Source organism: Rhipicephalus microplus, chromosome 4, assembly GCF_043290135.1.
Source record: "Rhipicephalus microplus isolate Deutch F79 chromosome 4, USDA_Rmic, whole genome shotgun sequence".
Classification (NCBI taxonomy): domain Eukaryota; kingdom Metazoa; phylum Arthropoda; class Arachnida; order Ixodida; family Ixodidae; genus Rhipicephalus; species Rhipicephalus microplus.
Window position 1 is genome coordinate 127,576,411 of NC_134703.1, and position 18,634 is coordinate 127,595,044.

Sequence of the window (18,634 nt, forward strand, 5' to 3'; positions counted from 1 at the left end):
AGAAATTGAATTTTTTCAAGAAGAGTGAGCAAGAAAACCACCGAGAAGAATTCGACCATTTGACACTCACACATTACACACACCTGTTGAATACCTTAGCTCTACAATGGCTGATGCACGAACGAGGAAAAGAAAAACTAGCTTTATACCTGTAAGAAAGTAAGAGTGTGTATGTGTGACGTTGCATGCTGTGCGTTCACGATGCCTTATTGATCTGTGGGAAGCGGTAATGGTGGCAACGTTGGGCATGACGATAAACAATGTAACTAATCGCTGCACGCAGTTGGTGTACGAGGAAAGTGAGTATGCGGGGGAAACCAGGCGAAGATGCGTTACGCAAGGAAGAACACGAGGGTCTTTTTTTTTTTTTTTACGAACTCCCAAGATTATGAAATATCACCTGGGTTGAGTAAATACAGGACGAAATATATGGAAGGCATGCGTTCTTATTAAAAAAAAATAAACAAATGAGCGTATCACGGGTCCATTATTCACTCACTCGAGACAACTCGAAGTCCACGTCTTTCCTTGTAACCGATGTATTGATGCTGACACACCACCCTTCGAAGGCATTCTGCTCCTAACGTGGTTTTTCACTGTCTCAAAGGTCAGGAGCACCTCACCTGATATTGCATTGCTTCCGTGATTGGAGGCACCTTTTACCTAGCTATTACGCGATATGATGCCCTCATAATGTGACGTCATGATGGCATTACCAATTTTGGCGACCTGTCACACCTGCCTAGTCAAGCTCGCAGGAGCTTTTTCTTCTCATGCCCTCTGCTTGTTGAAGTGGTAAATAAATTGATTGATTGATTGTTTGATTGATTGATTGATTGATTGATTGATTGATTGATTGATAATCCGGACGCCATGTGGTGTCGTCATTTTGTGGTGATTCTTTTGCATCACTCGTCCCTGACACTGCAGGGACGAATTACATCTGCTCCTGTTATTTTCACCTACTTCTGTTCAGCCTAGGTTGCGTTGTAACCCGCAAGATTACAGAGTTTCTTTGTTATCTGTAATATGCACTTGCTCGAGTTTCTCCTGGCAGTTGCACCTCTGTTTTAAGCTCTCCACTATAAAATGCAGGTGCCACACGGGCACTTTTGATAGCGATTAGGACCGGTCCGGTGCGGATTCATTGATCGCGATGAACAATGGTTGCTGCTGCAGGATCTGAACAATTCGCATGCTACACGGCACGAGATAATCCGGGTCCAGTTTGGCACAGACGACATTATTATTGCGACCTGGGAGCCACATTGCGATGCACAGATCTCCATCATCTTGGTCCCAATAGGACCTAATCGTGATTGAAGTGACCGTGCAGCAGCACCCAATCTGTGTAGAGCCTGATTCGGATTGGCCCTTATCGCGATAAAAAGTGTTCGTGTCACCGGTGCACAGAACAAAATCCATATCGAATAGCCCAAACTTCTCCAATCAAAAGGCAGTCATCACGAAGCTTTACCCTCCTTCTATCTCTTTTTCTGGTGTCTTAACTAATGAAAAATTATTGAAAATGGGGTATTGCTGGAACCAGTTCGTCGATATATGCTTGTCTTTATCAAGGCAGCGATGGTAAAGGTGGTTGCGGCCTTGCAGCTGCTTGACAGTGGCTATCTGTATATAGGTTAGGAAGCAAATATATGCGGCTTTGTTTATAACTAATTAGGTTGATCTTGCCCTTGTTGTAAACTAGACATGCACACAATTTTCCGAGTAACCAGGGCAAACTTTGGTGTTTGTAAACGTTACACGTGTACCATGTAAAGCGCTAGCGTCTTTCTGTCTATATACTATAGCCAGAAAAGGGAGACGAAGATGTGTAGTTTCATATCCGGCACTTTACGCTGAACATGATTAAGATGGTAAGATTCCTGTCATGTGTGAATCCATGACTCGGCAGTAACCACGTCGGCTAATATCTCTTTTTAGCTGATTCCTCTGTGGTACCTTATAGTTTTTTTTTTTTCAGGGACAATATGTACCACTCTGTTATTCATTAGAGTATATATATACACGGTGTATTCTATATCATTTCTTTTTTCATCGCGTAGGCTCTAAAGAGTGTCCGTCCTTTGGGATCACTAACACCAGACTCAATAGCGATCACGTGATCTAGCGATAACATCCTGTGATAATTCATGCCGTAAGGTGAAGTGTTATGGGTGATCATACTCAAGATATATACTTGCCGTCATCTTGGATTGTTAAACGAATGTTTTTTATCTTTGTACATGGCGGCATGAATCGATAAAGTCAAAGACATGTGGATGCGAAATGGAGTAGACAGAAGTTGATATATCAAAAGAACTAGCTGCGCGCGCGCTTGATGATGTGCACCTGATATGTTGGATTTAACGTCCCGAAACCACCATATGATTATGAGAGACGCCGTAGTGGAGGGCTCCGGAAATTTTGACCGCCTGGGGTTCTTTAACGTGCCCCCAAATCTGAGCACACGGGCCTACAACATTTCCGCCTCCATCGGAAGTGCAGCCGCCGCAGCCGGGATTTGAAACCGCGACCTGCGGGTCAGCAGCCGAGTACCTTAGCCACTAGACCACCGCGGCGGGGCGACGATGTGCACCTTGCAAGCCTATATATACAGGGTGTTTCAAGAAATGTGTCCTATATTCTTTAAAAATCAACAACTTTTGCTCGCTGTCTTCACAGTTGCTTTTTTATGTAGCGGCAGGTATCTTGAGAGGGTTGACGACATCATTTCCAACAGTAATAAGGAAAATAAAATTAATCGACTTTTTCAATTAGTGGAGTTAGGCAGATAAGTCAACTGGGAGCATTGAAGTCGTTCATGCGAAGAACACATTGCCGCTTCGAGATTTCGGAAAAGTGGCTTCCAGTAATAACTGCGAAGTAATGAAATTCTCCTGATTTCTGCGGTGGAACCGAAACGCGAAAGAGCGACACTGCCAAGTTCGTCTGAGACGTCCGAATTGAGGGAGCATTGTTGTATTAGCCATCAACCGACTTCGTAGTGTGTGTGTGTGTGCTACGCTTGCAATTATAGCACGCATGACGCACATAGGTTCCCGAAAAAGGGGAAGTACTGCAGCCCTGTAACCGCTCTTTTGAACAATGACGTCATTGTATAGTCACCTGCTTGTTGCGCTCATCAGTCATTTGGTTTCGGCATCGCCGGAGAATTTAGGGGAATTTTATTCAATCACAATTATTGCTAGATGACACTTTTACTAGATGAATATATGACGTCACCTGCTAAGAAATCACTCGAATTCGAACCTGATTGATATGGGGGGTTTAACGTCCCAAAACCACCATATGATTACGAGAGACGCCGTAGTGGAGGGCTCCGGAAATTTCTACCACCTGGGGTTCTTTAACGTGCACCCAAATCTGAGTACACGGGCCTACAATCGAATTCGAACCTGCCACCTGCCTTTTACAACATCTCAAAGCGGCAATGGGCTCTTCAGATGAATGACTTCAATTCTTCCATTCAACTTAGCTGCCTAACTCCGCTAATTGAAAAGTCATTTATTAAACTTTTTTCTAATTATGGCTCTAAATGATCTCTTCAACCCTCCTAAGATGTCCAACGCTACAGAAAAAGCAACTGTGAAGACAGCCAGCAAATGACGCCTTTTTCTGATTTTTAAAGAATATGGACACATTTCTTAAACACTATGTATACATTCTAGGAGGCTTGGTGACCTGAAGCACCACCTATTGCTTTCGACATCTATATAGCAGGAACGCTCAGGGACGTGATCTAGTGACTTTCGCTTATATTGGGTTCCGCGAATGATTCCACTGAAAACAATTGTTGTGTCGAAACTTTTCTGCGCTCATGGAGCTCAGTAGAGTGCTAAGGGCCTGTGCTTCGAGGTGATATACGTTGTTTATTGGTGCAAGGGCACTTGATGACCAAAAAGGCCCAAGCTTCCAAACAAGGCAAGCAGCAGACATAGTGACGTTTAGAACCAGGCTTGCACTACCGTCACTGAAAATAGCAGGTTGGAGCACCAACATGATGGGACGCTGACTTCTTGATGTCACGTTATCGTCATCAGCACTGCGCGAGCTGGCTCGATCGTTATTCACGCACACAAGCCCGAATATGTTCCAGCGACGTCGTTATCTCACGAAAGCAGGTGAAATAGCGCGTGTTTATACTGCCTTGACGTCATCTAAGCCACCATGCTGGGGCCATATTATGCATTCATGACGCCACTTTAACCTATCAATGCTTTGGCAAAGTGAAACTCGGAGCTGTTTCTTTTTCATTATTACATCATTCAGCAACGACTTAACTTCCAGCGTTTATCGGATCGTCCTTGTGCAGCTGGTAAGGCGGGCACACGACCGATTGATTTTATTGATATGTAACGTCCCAAAACCACCCTATGATTATGAAAGACGCCGTAGTGGAGGACTCCGGAAATTTCGACCAGCTGGGGTTCTTTAACGTGCGCCCAAATCGGTGCAAACAGCCCTACAGCATTTTTGCCTCTATCGAAAACTGCAGCCGGGATTCGATCCCGCGACCGGCGAGTCAGTAGCCGAGTACCTCAGGTATAGATCATCGCGGCGGGGCGGGCACACGACCGAGAGGGCCACGGCCGCGGGTGTAAACGTGCTGTCACATTTCAAACATGTCCAATGCACTCTCAAAGAGTGCCTCCTGATCCCGCCTTTCGTGGACCTGTGAAGGGCCTATGAGGTGTGCGCGTCGATGCGGCGCTTTCTCGTCGTGTGCATGCAGGGGCGAACGTGCTGCTGGGCGGCGGGAGATCGTCGCACCCAGTGTGCGCTCCAGAGACAAAAAAACAGAGGGGAACTAAAGACAAAACAAGTAATGACGCCTATGGGCAAAAAATAAAAGGGGGGAAGTGGGGGAAATGCGGTGCGAACCGTGACGAAGAGACGCCGACTGCACGCTGCAGAGCTTGGCTGTCCGCGCAGTCAGCACGCGGCAACCATACGCTCTTGGGTAATGAACGGCCGCACATAGACACGCACAGAAGAGGGAAAGCATAAAACGAAATCTGGGAAAGGAAGAGAGAGGCAGGTGATGGATGATGACGCAATGTCGGGAGCCGCTCGTGCTGCCGATGCTCTTCAGTGCGCGAGCGCGGCCGGCTTTGGTTGTGCTGCATGCTCTGTCGTGCAACTTTCGCACGTGTGGCGCGGGCTCCTGTAACGAGCGCGCTATAAGCGTAACGCTGGTCCCTCTAAACGGAGCAACAGCATACGAGGGAGAGTTAGCATATTTCATACTAATGCAATGCGTTCTCAAAGAGGCATGTGCGGCTGAAAAGTAGCATATTCAACCCGTATACACACATGCAGAGTTTGCATTCGCCCGAACGCTCCGTGAGGTTCCAACCTCATTTGGTTTAAACAGTCGAACATATGGTTGGCATGAACGTGGCGTCATATAGACGCAGATTTTTAACGTACTGGTACTCAGATATGGTGGTTTGGATGGCGTCTAGACGGCATAATAGCGTAGCGAGTTTTATCTCGCGTCACGCCGTAACGTCATGTCATGAGGACACCGCTGGAACGCTTCTGACCTCTTTGAATGAGTAATCAAAATAAAAACTCTGGGTGCGGTGTATACCAAAAACATTAGCTTGAAATTGCAAACTTTGTGCCCCAGGTTGTTGTTTGGAACTCTAACATTGCAGCTTAAGTGACGTCAGTGCATATCACCAATATGATAGTTTCGAACAAAACTGGCGAGAATTATGTCCCGAGTGGGTAATAAGAAATTTTGTAACCTGTTCATTAAATCAGCATGGCTGGTGTGAGTGTGTAGGAAGAGCGGCGCTCAAGCTGTGTCACCCCTGTTTTGAAGTACCCGGTCAATAAAAATTGCTGAGTAACGTGAAGCTGATCGCAAGCTTAACACAAACTCTTCACAGCGTGTCCTGGAACATTTTGATTGACACTAGCACCACGTAGCATTGGGTTCTATTGTCGAGATGTTACCCACGCATGCCGACATACTATCCAAGCGTAAACAGGTACTACGTATACATCGGCCACAATGCTCAGCGCTTCGCCGCTGTCATCAGGCAAAGTGGTCCAGGTCATGTGCCGGAGCGTCCGTGTTAAGCTTTGCTGACGACTGTAAATTACACCTATGTGGATCATATTACATACGTACATGGATGTGGTGGTGCCTTCAGAGCGAGAATGCTGAACTCGTTTCCGCATGGACACATAGGCACGAAGACTGACTAATTATGAAACCCGTTCCTTTGTGTCAAGCGTACCACATATATGTTGTATACAAATGAGCCTTTGCTCACTTCTTACACGCTGTCGTTAGTAATGCGACAGCGCATGAGCACACTTCGTGACGCAAAGATGAAAATACTTACCCCTATAGTGCCACTCCGGTACGAAATCACGGCATCTTTTGTTTATTGTATTTTTCAGATGCTATAGCGAATACATGTTGCAGGATGTAGACAGAAAGTTGGAGCTTGCTTTTCCTTATTTGATGACATGTTTGTACCCATTTCATTCAGACAACCGGCGCAGTTGGCATGAACGAGGATTTGGGAGGCGTCAAGGTATTCAGATAGTTCATTCATTCGTGAGACACGCACGTTTCCACGCACGCTTTCGCCAGAGTAGGGTAGCAAACCAGACTTGCGTCAACCACCTTTCACCTTTCCTGTCTGCCTCATTGTGCAGATAGATCTTGCATGTTACGTCAAGAACACAGCTATATAAACTTGCTGCTTCTCCACTGGCTTAGATGACATAAAGGTCGCATACTCACGTTGCGCAACATGCTTGAATCTTATAACAATATTGCGACATTGTTATCGGTCTCTGTTGGATAATCACAAATCAACTTGGCAATGATAGAATGGTGACGTTAGCGTGACGTCACGAACCTCGAGTCCCATGAAGTGAATCAATATGGTTTCAGTGCAAGCCAATTAATGCGGGAAGGTTCATGCTGTTAAATCACTCGCATAGCTTTCTTTGTGCGTGTTAGACCCAGAAACCTCTATAAATGAGATGTTCAGAGTGATTAGTGGGGACCATATATCGCACGACATCGTTACATTAACGCAGTCGGTTAAAGCGGAGCGCTTGTTTGTGAGTTGCCGCAAACACTTGGGCACTTTCCACAAACACTTGCCACAAACACTGGAGCACTTGCCGAGTGCACTTGTCATGAGCACTTGCTGCAAACACTTGAGTTGACGCAAACACTCTAGCACTTGCCGAGTGCCCTTGACCAGTTAACTCGCACTCTTAAACTATATAGTTCGAGCTTGACGAGAGCATTACTCACCTCTGAATCAGAGCATGTTTTCGAAGCAACGTGTTCTAAAGTAAAAGAACGTTTAGCAAGAATTGTGCATAGAAACACGGACACACAGGAAACGGTTATTACCATTTGGGTTTCCACCAGCTCATTTGTTATCATTGAATTGATAGTTTTGTACTACTTGATAAGTGTATCTACAGAATATTATGTTTATGTAGTTACGTTTTTTTATACCTTGTGTATTCATTTTTTAAGTGCTTCTTTTTCATATTATGCTCAAATAGAAGTGATTCGCCTGTAGTTGCCAACTCACCTATAGTATATACGAGTATCAAGGGAAAAAAACTGAAAGCGCATCAGCACTGGCTCAATACGTATATAGCATTCGATCTGTCTTAAAGCAAGTGATGACGTATTTGACTGCTAGCCGTGTGAACCGCATATTGACGGGTGCGGAAGGGAGATCGACTCGGGTGCCGTGATCCATGTCAACTTTAAGAAAACATTAGAGCGTCAAAGTCAATTCACATTCGGCCACTTTGGCATCAACTTCAACGCTTCGGAACTTCTTCAGTATATACGAAAGTGGCAATACTGCAACCACATTACATGTATAGGGGTAAGGCGCATGAGGTAGCATGCATATGATTGTGCACATTAGAGGAAAGGAGATGCCGCAGCCATAAGGTCAATGTTTCACGTTAACTTCAGTAACGGCTCGTTTCAACGAAATACCGTCGTACCTCAAATTTCCAACTCCACATTTGCTAATCCCCTTACGCTATTCATGTTCTGCACTCGTTACGGAGCCCTAGAAACAAATTACAACTAAGTATATCATTGTTATGCAAGGTTACAGAAAGAAAATATGTATTGGTCATGTCAACTCGTTTTCAGGAAGTGCAGGAGACTCCAGCATATGTGCGGACAACTTTAGTGAGTGCAAAGAACCACCGAAGCGTGGAAACGTAAATGTTTCCACGAGGCACTCAAGATGAGAAAAAAAGATGTAAGCAGGGGTATCAGTGCTTGCGCGTTCGTGCAAAATGAGAATCCTTCTTAATTACAAGGCGTCACGCTCCTACTTGTCGTTCTTTTTTTTTTGCAATAGTCAGTAATGGTAGGTTTCCAAACAGTATAACAGAGCTCCCAAACAATTATTACCAAGAGCGTAAGACGGCGACACTTGGCACTGACCGCACAGCGTACAATTTTGGTGTATTTCACGCCTACACGCGCAAGAGTTCATGCAACCTTCGGTGCGTTCTTACGCGAGGACGCTCCAGGTGGCATAAAGGCATTTAAAAAAAAAGGGGGGGGGGGACTGTTTACATTGCAGTACGGCACAAGTGTGCCCACAATACCAGAACACCACTTCCACAAACATTCTTTACAAACCCGCTCTCGCATGACGCTTTCCATTCGTGTCCAACGCTCCAGTGCCATCGTAGTCATCGTCCCTTCTTCTTCCTTTCCTATGTCTGCGTAACGCACACGAGCCAATTTTCCACGTTATACGCCGGCGGCAGGGAAAAAGGCACCCCCGCTCACTTATGTCAATGTCCTTCACCATTTGCGTGAATCTCTCCGGCCACATAGTTACTACGTGGCCAACACAAGACCAGCTGCTTTTCTTTTTGTACACACAGGCACGCTGGGAGGGCTTTCACGCGAAGCGCCTTCCTTTGGCGAGCGCTGCGATGTAGCGGCATGCAGCAACCATGTGGCGTGCCAATTGTTGATTCGCTCGTCAGGAAGCGGCGTGAGCTGGGAGCCCACTCGTCATTTTCCGCGCGTCGCCACGCGCCCGTCAGCACACGTCCGAGCATGCACGGCCGGTACTACAAGAACTGCGAGGCGAAGTACTGTGAAATTGCCAGAGCCGTCCGAAAACCATCAAGCCCCGCCGCGTTTTTCCATCGTCTTTTCTCTGCCCTCGGCGGGGGTCTCGAAAATAAAGGCAAACAAGCGGAGCGCGTAGAAGAAAGCGGACGCTACCGTAGAAGACGACGAACCACGATGGATGACCGAGAAAGGACCATTCTTCAATGCGTAGTGTCACGCGTCCGGCTTTGTCAGCGATCCGGCTCGGTCGTAGAGAGAGACAAAGTCAGCGGGTAACCCTATATGGATAGCCGGGAGAACAGACACAACCCTTCTTTATTTTGCTCTTCTGGACATCTCCCGCTGTGCTCCTGTTGTGCTCCTCAGGAAAAGTGCGACCATTCCATGGGTTAGACGTCTTTACCAGAGGTCTTCGCTCATTCGCACGCGCCTGTGCTCGCTTGAAGTGCTGCTCGACGCCAGCCATCAGCCGGGTTCACATTAAAGTGCACGGACGGCAGCAACTCACTAACGAAGCAACGCGTGTAGCTGAGAATGAAAAAGACAGCAAGGGTAAAAGCAAATAGGAATGTGTTTGTAAGTGGTCGTGGCGAAGGCGGCAACACGTGGTTTTCCATTCAGTATAATCTTTTTTTTCTGCTGTTTTGGTCCTGGAAAGCAGCACCTTGGATGCTTCTGTTCGACCATTTCAGCTGCGGGGCGTCCCGCAGAAACTGATATGGCTGCGGGGAGTACGTGCTAGAGGGGGGAGAATGGTGTGCGGAAGACGGGAGGCGAGCACTAAAGCTAAGGGCTCTTCTTTACGCGAGGATCATTTATTTTTCGACGGGACGTCCCGTCCCCTCTCCTTTGGACGTTTTATGGCCCCTTTGACAATCGCGTTCGAACGCCGCCGAACGAGCGGGCGCCCAGCCCCTGCTCTTCAGACCACGTGCGGGCTCCGGCAGGCGCGCGTCCCGTTCCGTGAAATTGGGCCCACTCGTCGCGTCCTAACCGCCATCACGCGCCGCCACAGTTGCGCTGTTCAACGCCACCTCGTCGGTACACCCATCGCTTGGAAGTTTTCAAGAAGATCGCGGACCATTGTCGGGAGTTGTCGTGCGACTTGCTCACCGCCATACTCTTTTTGCGGGCCAAAAACCCGCCGTAAATGAGCGAGCCAATTTTCTCTTTCTTTTCAAGCGGGGGCCCTGCTACTCCGTCATCCGGGGTGAGACCCCCTTTTGTCTTGGAGGCGCGCGCGTTGCTCGGCGGGCCTTATCAGGCGAGCTGCGCATCTTACCGAGAATTCCCGGAGGAACGCAGTGCACTAGAGCGGGCGGGATGTCTTGTTTAGCGCGGGCCGCGGATGCAGGCAGCGTCACCGATAGCGCGCACCCGGATCCCCTTCCCGTTCAACCTGGTGCAGTCCAGCTTCTTTTTCCACCGGCAGTTGTTGCGTTTGCTTTTTGCCGCTGCTGCTGCTGGCCTAGTCAGACGTGAGCGATCACCCAGTGGATATAGTCATCAAAAGGCCCGGATCCACTGCCTAAGGTGCGTATTGGCATTTCCCGAAGAACCTGTCAAAATGCCGTGGCATGTGGGTCGGTACCACCCTCTGTGCTATGAGGCGCATCTCGATATATGTCTGTGTGCCTATCTTGCTATGCTGCAGTGTGGCTCTTGTGCTATTTGCGTGGCTGGCTGTCAGCGAGTATTTTATTAGCTTGTTACATTTGGTAAACTGTGCGGCTTTGAACGCTACAGCTTCGATCTTAAGAGCATGCACTGTGATTTTTTTTATGTTGTATTGATGCCTCGATAGTTACATTTTCTCGGCTGTTCAATACTTCGGTCACAGTAACTAATGCAATCACTCAAATAATTTGTAAGGTGGGTTGACTTGTGAAAACCTTTACATAAATGCGTCGGTTACACCAGGGTCACCATTTATGTATCTGCGTATGACATAAACCTGTGAAATAAGTTTCGCATTTTTTGATAGATAAATCGATCTCAGGTTCGTGAAAGCAAGAAACATGATTGTCCCAGACTGTAAAAGCGGACCATCTGAACACCGTCTTTTATCGATAATTATGCCTACTCTAGAGAACACGAAACTCGCCTTGTGCCGTGGTTTATGACCGTAAAATCAGGCTTCCCGTCGTAGCCACTGAACGTGTATAAAATAACGCTCGATTGTTGGCCAGGTATAAATGCTCGAAACATGCTTTTCCAATGCAATAGACACATGCAGCTTATTAGTGGGCACTGTGGATCGCTTACGTGTAACGTTTCTCGATTGCCTTTGCGTTACTGTATACTTATTGTACCTTGGTTCGAGGCGACTCACAGTTTACAGATGCAGAGCTTTTGCTTACGTGTAAGGCTTGCTTAACGATAATATCGTAAAATCACGGACATCATGCCATGCATACACCACCTATCTTTAGTAATCTTCACACCAGTCTGAAGCCAAATATGAGTGTTACTATATCGAATAAGCTGGTGATTCTGTTAGCCAGGACGCCTCTGGATTGTCATAACGATTGTCACGCAAGCTGTGATTTCAGATTGCTTGTGAAGCAGTGGTGGACACTGCTGGCTATAGACGTGTAAGCTATATATATCATTGTCCTTTTTTGTGGAGCGTGTGGTTGTGTGTTAAAAACTGTGCACGCTGATTACGAGCCGATGTGATAGAGCTGATCTCTACATTTAATTTTTTCTCGTTTCTACCACGTCATCTACTGCTCGCGAGTGCAGGATAGAAAACCGGAGGTTCTGCTCTTGTGACAAGGCTTTGGTCTCTTGCGTTTCTCTCAAACGTTTTGATGGTAAATGGACAGCATTTTCGAGCATTCCTGTTGTATATACATCGGTGTTGGCACAGAACTAAATCATAAATGGAACAAGGCTACGCGATACGTGACTGCATGCGTTAAAAAGGCAGGAAGTGGAACGTACAACACGGGCCATATCCTCAGCAAAAATAACAAAGGGTATACAAGAAGAAGTCTCTTTTAAAAATAATAACCGTTCTATATTGCGATTATATCCACATCGCATGCTGTTACGAAATGTGCGTTAAGAAACTGCAGCTATAGTGACTTGCTGATATTATTGCTGCATTCCCAGCGGTTTTTTTTTTTTTTTGACTTCACTGGGAAAAAAACAGCGAGGCATCAATGACGAAATCATTCGTTTTTCGCATAAAAATCTCGTCTACCAGCTGTCGCACATGGCACAACGTGAAAGGAAGTGAATTTCTTTTTTTTTTACTTGTTGTTCAACTTTGGTGCACAATATGGAGAGCTATTCCAATATCTATGCACTCGATCCGTCGTTCGATTTTAATTCTGAATATATGTGCTCGCCTGCAAAAGTTCCAAGAGAACCCATGTCGCATAGTTTTTTTTTTTTTTTTGCTTCAGAGCCTACATAGGTATGTTGGTGAACATTGGCAGCTCATATGGCCACCTTCACCCATTGCAATCTACTATCGGTAATAATTGAAACGCGAACGGTGGAGCGCTTGGCCAATGCATTAGCAAAGCTACAGTGCCCGCAGTCCAGTCCAGTCTAGGCATGGTTATCCTGTTTATAGCACGCCCCGCCGCGGTGGTCTAGTGGCTAAGGTACTCGGCTGCTGACCCGCAGGGCGCGGGTTCGAATCCCGGTTGCGGCGGCTGCATTTCCGATGGAGGCGGAAATGTTGTAGGCCCGTGTGCTCAGATTTGGGTGCACGTTAAAGAACCCCAGGTGGTCTAAATTTCCGGAGCCCTCCACTACGGCGTCTCTCATAATCATATAGTGGTTTTGGGACGTTAAACCCCACATATCAATCAATCTGTTTATAGCACTTGTTTTGATAACCTGATATGGTTATAATGGTTGCCTGGGGCATGCGCATGCCAAGTCTATTTGGTCGTTTCTCGTTCATTTTCGCCCCGCCGCGGTGATCTAGTGGTTTCACTCGATCATGCACCCGTAAAGTGCATGATTTATTCTCGGCTGCATTTTCGGTGGAGGCAAAAATGTTTGAGGCCCGTGTATTTATTTTGGTGTATGTTAAAAAACAAAACCCGCGTGGTCGAAATTTGCGGAGCCCTCCACTACGGCGTCTCTCATAATCATGCATATCATGGTTTTGGGACGTTACACTTGAGATAATATTGTCCTGTTTGTTTTCTATCAGCCCTATTTTTTTACTTCATATTAAACGTCAGAACCATAATGAGGGGGCGACAATATCGGGTTGTGATAGAACAGTGCTGTTATACCGAATGTACACGCCTGTCAGTGAAACTGCGCTCACTGTATACCTTTGCTAATGCTCCGTCCACACACTCCGCCACCCGCGTTTTATTTGACGCCGATAGTGCTTGATGATTGGTTGATATGTGGGGTTTAACGTCCCAAAACCACCATATGATTATGAGAGACGCCGTATAAATGGAGGGCTCCGGAAATTTCGACCACCTGGAGTTCTTTACCGTGCACCCAAATCTGAGCACACGTTCCTGCAACGTGTCCACCTCCATCGGAAATGCAGCTGCCGCAGCCGGGATTCGATCCCGCGACCTGCGGGTCAGCAGCCGAGTACCTTAACCACTAGACCACCATGGTGGGGCGACACCGAGAGTGCTCAAGTACACACAAATTCATAACTTGAAAAAAAATCAGCTTCGCCGCAAGCGCGAAGCATTGAAGGCTATAGTAACAATCGTAATTTTATACGAAGTAAAACAAGCAGCCCACTCAGTTTACAAAATTGAACTGCTACAGCGAGCGAACTCACCTTCATGCTTACTAGCCTCATCGCAAACCTTTCGATGACAGCACAGCTAACCCCCATATTCTAGAACGTCCCTTCATATGCACTCAACACTTCACCTTCACTTGAGAAAGCCAATGGAAGCACCGTCTCTAGGCAGGACAAGTCACTGCATATCAGTGATAATCTGCTGCGATTCTTGTGTATACAGCGCAGCATCATTTTCTGCCGAGCAGCGGCGCAGTGCTCAACTCTGTCAAGTGAAGGAGACGATATTTGCAGGCGAACCTAAATAACTGCTGTAACATGATCCGACCAATCGTCTCGTTGCGGATTCATGCGGCACAGTCTGGAGTCAGTCACATCAAATACGCGGAAGGCTAACGTTGGGCAAACATCTGTGCTCTTACTGGCACGCTGTATACGTGCATTTTCATACCATCTTGGTTTGTGACACTTTGCTGCTCGATGTCACGGGGGCGATGTCGTGGGCTCTGCCTTACACAGTTTCCATGGCGAATCAAAGTGAGATATTAAACTTGCGAGACACGTTCTGGTGAAATAACCATTTTTCGAACTGAGCCGGTATAGTGGGAAAGGACAAATGAGTTTTTTTTTTAGATGTATAGTGTATACTAAAAGGACGGCCCAGGCACGGTGATATACAGGTGCGAAGCACCATATAGATCTTGGCCTGTCGGCGTCTGAGATCTTCATGTTGTGTCATGTAATCACGGTTCATTATAAAACTGATAAGCGCCACAAAAAACGAAGAAATACCACTACTCGCGCAGTCGCCAGGGGCACATAAATAAAGACGGCTACAGTTGGCCCAACAAATAAGCAACAAAGTTAGTGGAGCACGAACACGCTTTCCTACGTGCCACTTGGAACTCAAACCGGGTATTAAGAAAGGATAAGAAGAAGTAGAAGGACACGAGACGAAAGGCAGGGATGTTAATCAATCAAGAACGACCGGTGAGCTACCCTACACTGGGGCATTAAGGAAGAAGCTCCTTATGATAGCGGCTTCCCAACGCAGTTTTCCGACGACGTTAGTGAACGGAGACACCCTTCCCAACAGGTCTGGTTTCACGCTTTGCTCCACTATAGTGCCCGTTGCGTGTTTGTCCATCGCTTCGCACACAACGAGCTGTCTTGCCACGGTCTGCCTGCGGCTTCACAGAGGGACCTTCTCTTCCCTGCACGGCACTACACCGAGGTCTTCAAGGTGGTTCTTCGCTTCCATGGGGACACCGGACTGGACAACCGGCTACAGAGGCCGCCCGCCGCGTCCTCTGTCATGAACGCCATTTCTCTTCTTCTTCTTCTCTGCTTCACATCTTTGATACCCTCACCGCACCCCTACTGGCGCTGAGCTGTGCTCCGGCTGCAAAAGTTGTGTCTTTTCGCTTTTTCACCCCTCCTCTCTCTCAGTAGCACCTCACTAAAGAAATATCTCTCAAAACACTGCATACTTCACCTTTCTCCACAGGTTTGAAATTAGTATGGAGCTGGAACACCCTTTTCTACATGCTTCGCCAACAAGCAGTTTACTTTTGCTTTCTGTTTCTCTTAAGCGACATCGAGACAAAAGGGCACTCGCAGGAGGTGAGGCTTCGACCATCAATCACATGACACGTGCGGTGTTCCATTCATACGGTCTCTGCGGCTGCAGCTCTGAAGTTTCTTCGATTGCTTTGCTGCATATAGGAGTATGCATGTATATCAACTGTGGTTGAACAAGAAATTTCACTGAAGTCAGATACATGCCCACTGCAAGTGAAAGAATATTGGGTGAGCTGGAACGTGCTCATGATTGGTCGGCTCAGCAAATAATAATAATAATAATAATAATAATAATAATAATAATAATAATAATAATAATAATAATAATAATAATAATAATAATAATAATAATAATAATAATATCCGGTGTTCTTTAACGTGCACTGACATCACATAGCACACGTGCCTCCATAGCGTTTCGCTTCCATCTCGGCTCAGCGCTTATACTCGTGGACAACTTTTTTAGGCAGTGAAGGGAAAGCTACAGAATCGGAGCTTCTGCGCGTGTACTACTACGTGAAGTAGTCCGGTACCCGCGAAGCGACTGTTTTGCGGGTGTCTTCCTGGGCCAGCACGAGACGCGAGCATGTGCAGTGGGGGTGCACGGAGGGACAGCGTTACACAAGCTAGTCAAAGAGCTGCTTCGCATTGAAAAAAGAAAAAGCAGGGCAGTATTTTTCATATTTCACGTAGAAATTGAGAAAACAATTGTAGGACTCATTAGCGGTCGGATTCGCGCGATTTGGCACTCTAGCCTTCACAGCATTGCCAAGACATGTCGTCCGCCACTATACACCCAAAAAAAAAAAAAAAAAGACACGGGCCCAACTGTTCCCGTTCGTGCATGTTTCGCTGATTCATGCCGACAGTCTGCTGGTATGACGTCAGAGCTCCACCTTTCTGCGAATTTTCGTCTCGTTGTTGGCGAGCCTCTGGTGTAGCGTAAAAAAAGAAAAAAAAATTGAAAGACTCAAGAGCTCCAAAGATGGTTATCTCGAAGTTATATACAGTGAGCGCGTGCCTTGTGCGAGTACGCTTGGGTGAACTACCGTACCTAAAAAGAAATAAAAAAATGTACGTAAAAAATGGGAAGCTCTCAGGATTCGAGCAGCTGTCTTTGAGGAATCCACGACTCGCCGTGAACACAAGCACGCACCGTGAAGGTCATGCGTTCGTAGAATGCCACCGAGAAAGGCCCCCAACGGACATCGCCGGCGAAAAACTTCCCCGTACAATTTCCCGGAAAGCTGTGCGTATGAGGTACAAACCGAGTAAGAACGAAGAAAACCGAGAAAGTGACAAAGAAAAAAATGCCGGAGGATAAACGAAGCATTGCTGTCCCACTCAAGTGCTATATCACCCTCGCGCGTGTATAGGGAAACATCGGGTGGGCGTCGCTGGCAAACTAGCCGTAACCATGTTCGGGCAAGTTGCCGTTGCGCACTTCTTCACACCTCAAGTAGCATGGGTGTAACACTATTGCGCAGTCCTATCTGCATACGCCATTTACTGATCACGCATTCTGTCCAGAATAAACATAGCGTGTCCAGCCATGCTGAGGTAATCGTTGCGTATTAGTACCTATATGTTTTTTTAAAACAACCTTTAGAATTTTCGTAACTTTTTTGTAACCGAAGGACGGGGTATAATAAACAAACAACAGAAGATGATAGCATGACGTGAAACGTCTGTGAGTGTGTGCTTGGCGAGGGGGAGCGATATTAAAGGGATGCTGAAACACTTTTTCAAGTTACCATGGAATGAATTCATTGGAAGAGCTTATTGGATTCACGAACTCAACGCCACAAAAATTTTAAGAATCCGTCCTATGTGAATGGAGATTTGGCGCATGCGGCAATTGCATTCTCTCTTGTCCCGACGAAAGCGCTGGAAGCTAACCAGGGAGGGATGGCAGGGGCAAAGAAAATATGTCACCCGTGCCTGGTAAACTTTTTTTCTTCGAATGCGCGGCTTCATCAGTGTGATCGCGCGTGCACCCGTCGACAAGTGGCGGCCTCCGACGGCGATATATAGCAACCGAGCGCGCCATGTTCAAATCAGCCAATGGCTGATATGCTTTCTAAGATTGATTTTCGAACGTCTTCCGTCATTTGTCGAGAGAAGAGAAAGCAATTTTTAGCTGATTTTCATCATTTATTGTGAATTCTAGGCCCCGTGCTGCGCTATAGTATTTGGCTCTCGTGTTGTCGGGAGCCTCTACTACCGATCGGCAGCGTTTTCAGACCATGCTCAAAAAGTGTTGCAGGGCCCCTTTAAAGTGAGAAGAGTGAATGTATCTGTCGACTGGTGCGATTATCATGCGGTAGTTTAAAAAAAAAATCACACCAGGAAAGAAAAAAACTCAGAAGAAAGATAATAACATTGATTATATCTGGGGTTTAACATCCCCAAACTACAATATGATTACGAGAGGCGCCGTGGTGTAGGGCTCCGACGATTTCGGTCATCTGGTGTTCTTTAATGTGCACTGACAACACACAGTACACGGGCCTTAACCACTTCGCCTTCACCGAAATGCCACCACCGCTGCCACGATCGAACTTGTGACCTTCGGATCAGCAGCTGAGCACCTTAACCACCGTGGCGTATACCCCATAAGAAAGAGGGAAGCAGGTAAAACACTAGAGTGAGCGTTAACACAACTAGATTACTTTGGAAACAAAGCCCCAGCAAAAAACAAACGCGTAAGTATACAGAATATGCAGAGATATAACACAACGGACGGCAATGCATGTATGCACGTGCGTAGTCAGCACCACGGCGTCTAAGGCAATAACGCAAATCTGTGGTATAATAACTGCTTTCGTGTGTTTGTGCGACTTCCTTGCATAATTTTGATTTTATTAGGGATGCATTGTTTTAAGGCACCTGAATTCACTATGCCTATTAAAAAAAAAGCCAGCAGTGCAGGGGTCAACGTTTGCTATATTGTGGATGAAAAATGAGCTATGTTAATCGACTGAGACGCATAGCTTTAGGAGAAACCAACAGCCACTAATGACGAAAACGCTTTTTTTTTTCGCGTATATATCGAGTGTTCGAAGAAGACAGTGCAGCGGATGCACGTACTAAATTCTTTTCTCGTGACAACGAATATGCATATAAAGTCCGGCACGCACATATCATGTATTGCATCTGAAGCATAAACATTT

At 46.5% G+C, this 18,634-nt stretch overlaps 1 long non-coding RNA gene across 1 annotated transcript in view; it reads left to right on the forward strand.

The window, feature by feature from the left end:
* The first annotated feature begins 10,493 nt into the window (after positions 1–10,493).
* LOC142814605 (uncharacterized) overlaps positions 10,494–18,634 on the forward strand; it is a 163,774-nt gene continuing 155,633 nt past the window's right edge. The window contains exon 1 of the long non-coding RNA XR_012894965.1: positions 10,494–10,669. This is a non-coding gene — a long non-coding RNA (uncharacterized LOC142814605). The remainder of the gene's footprint in view (positions 10,670–18,634) is intronic.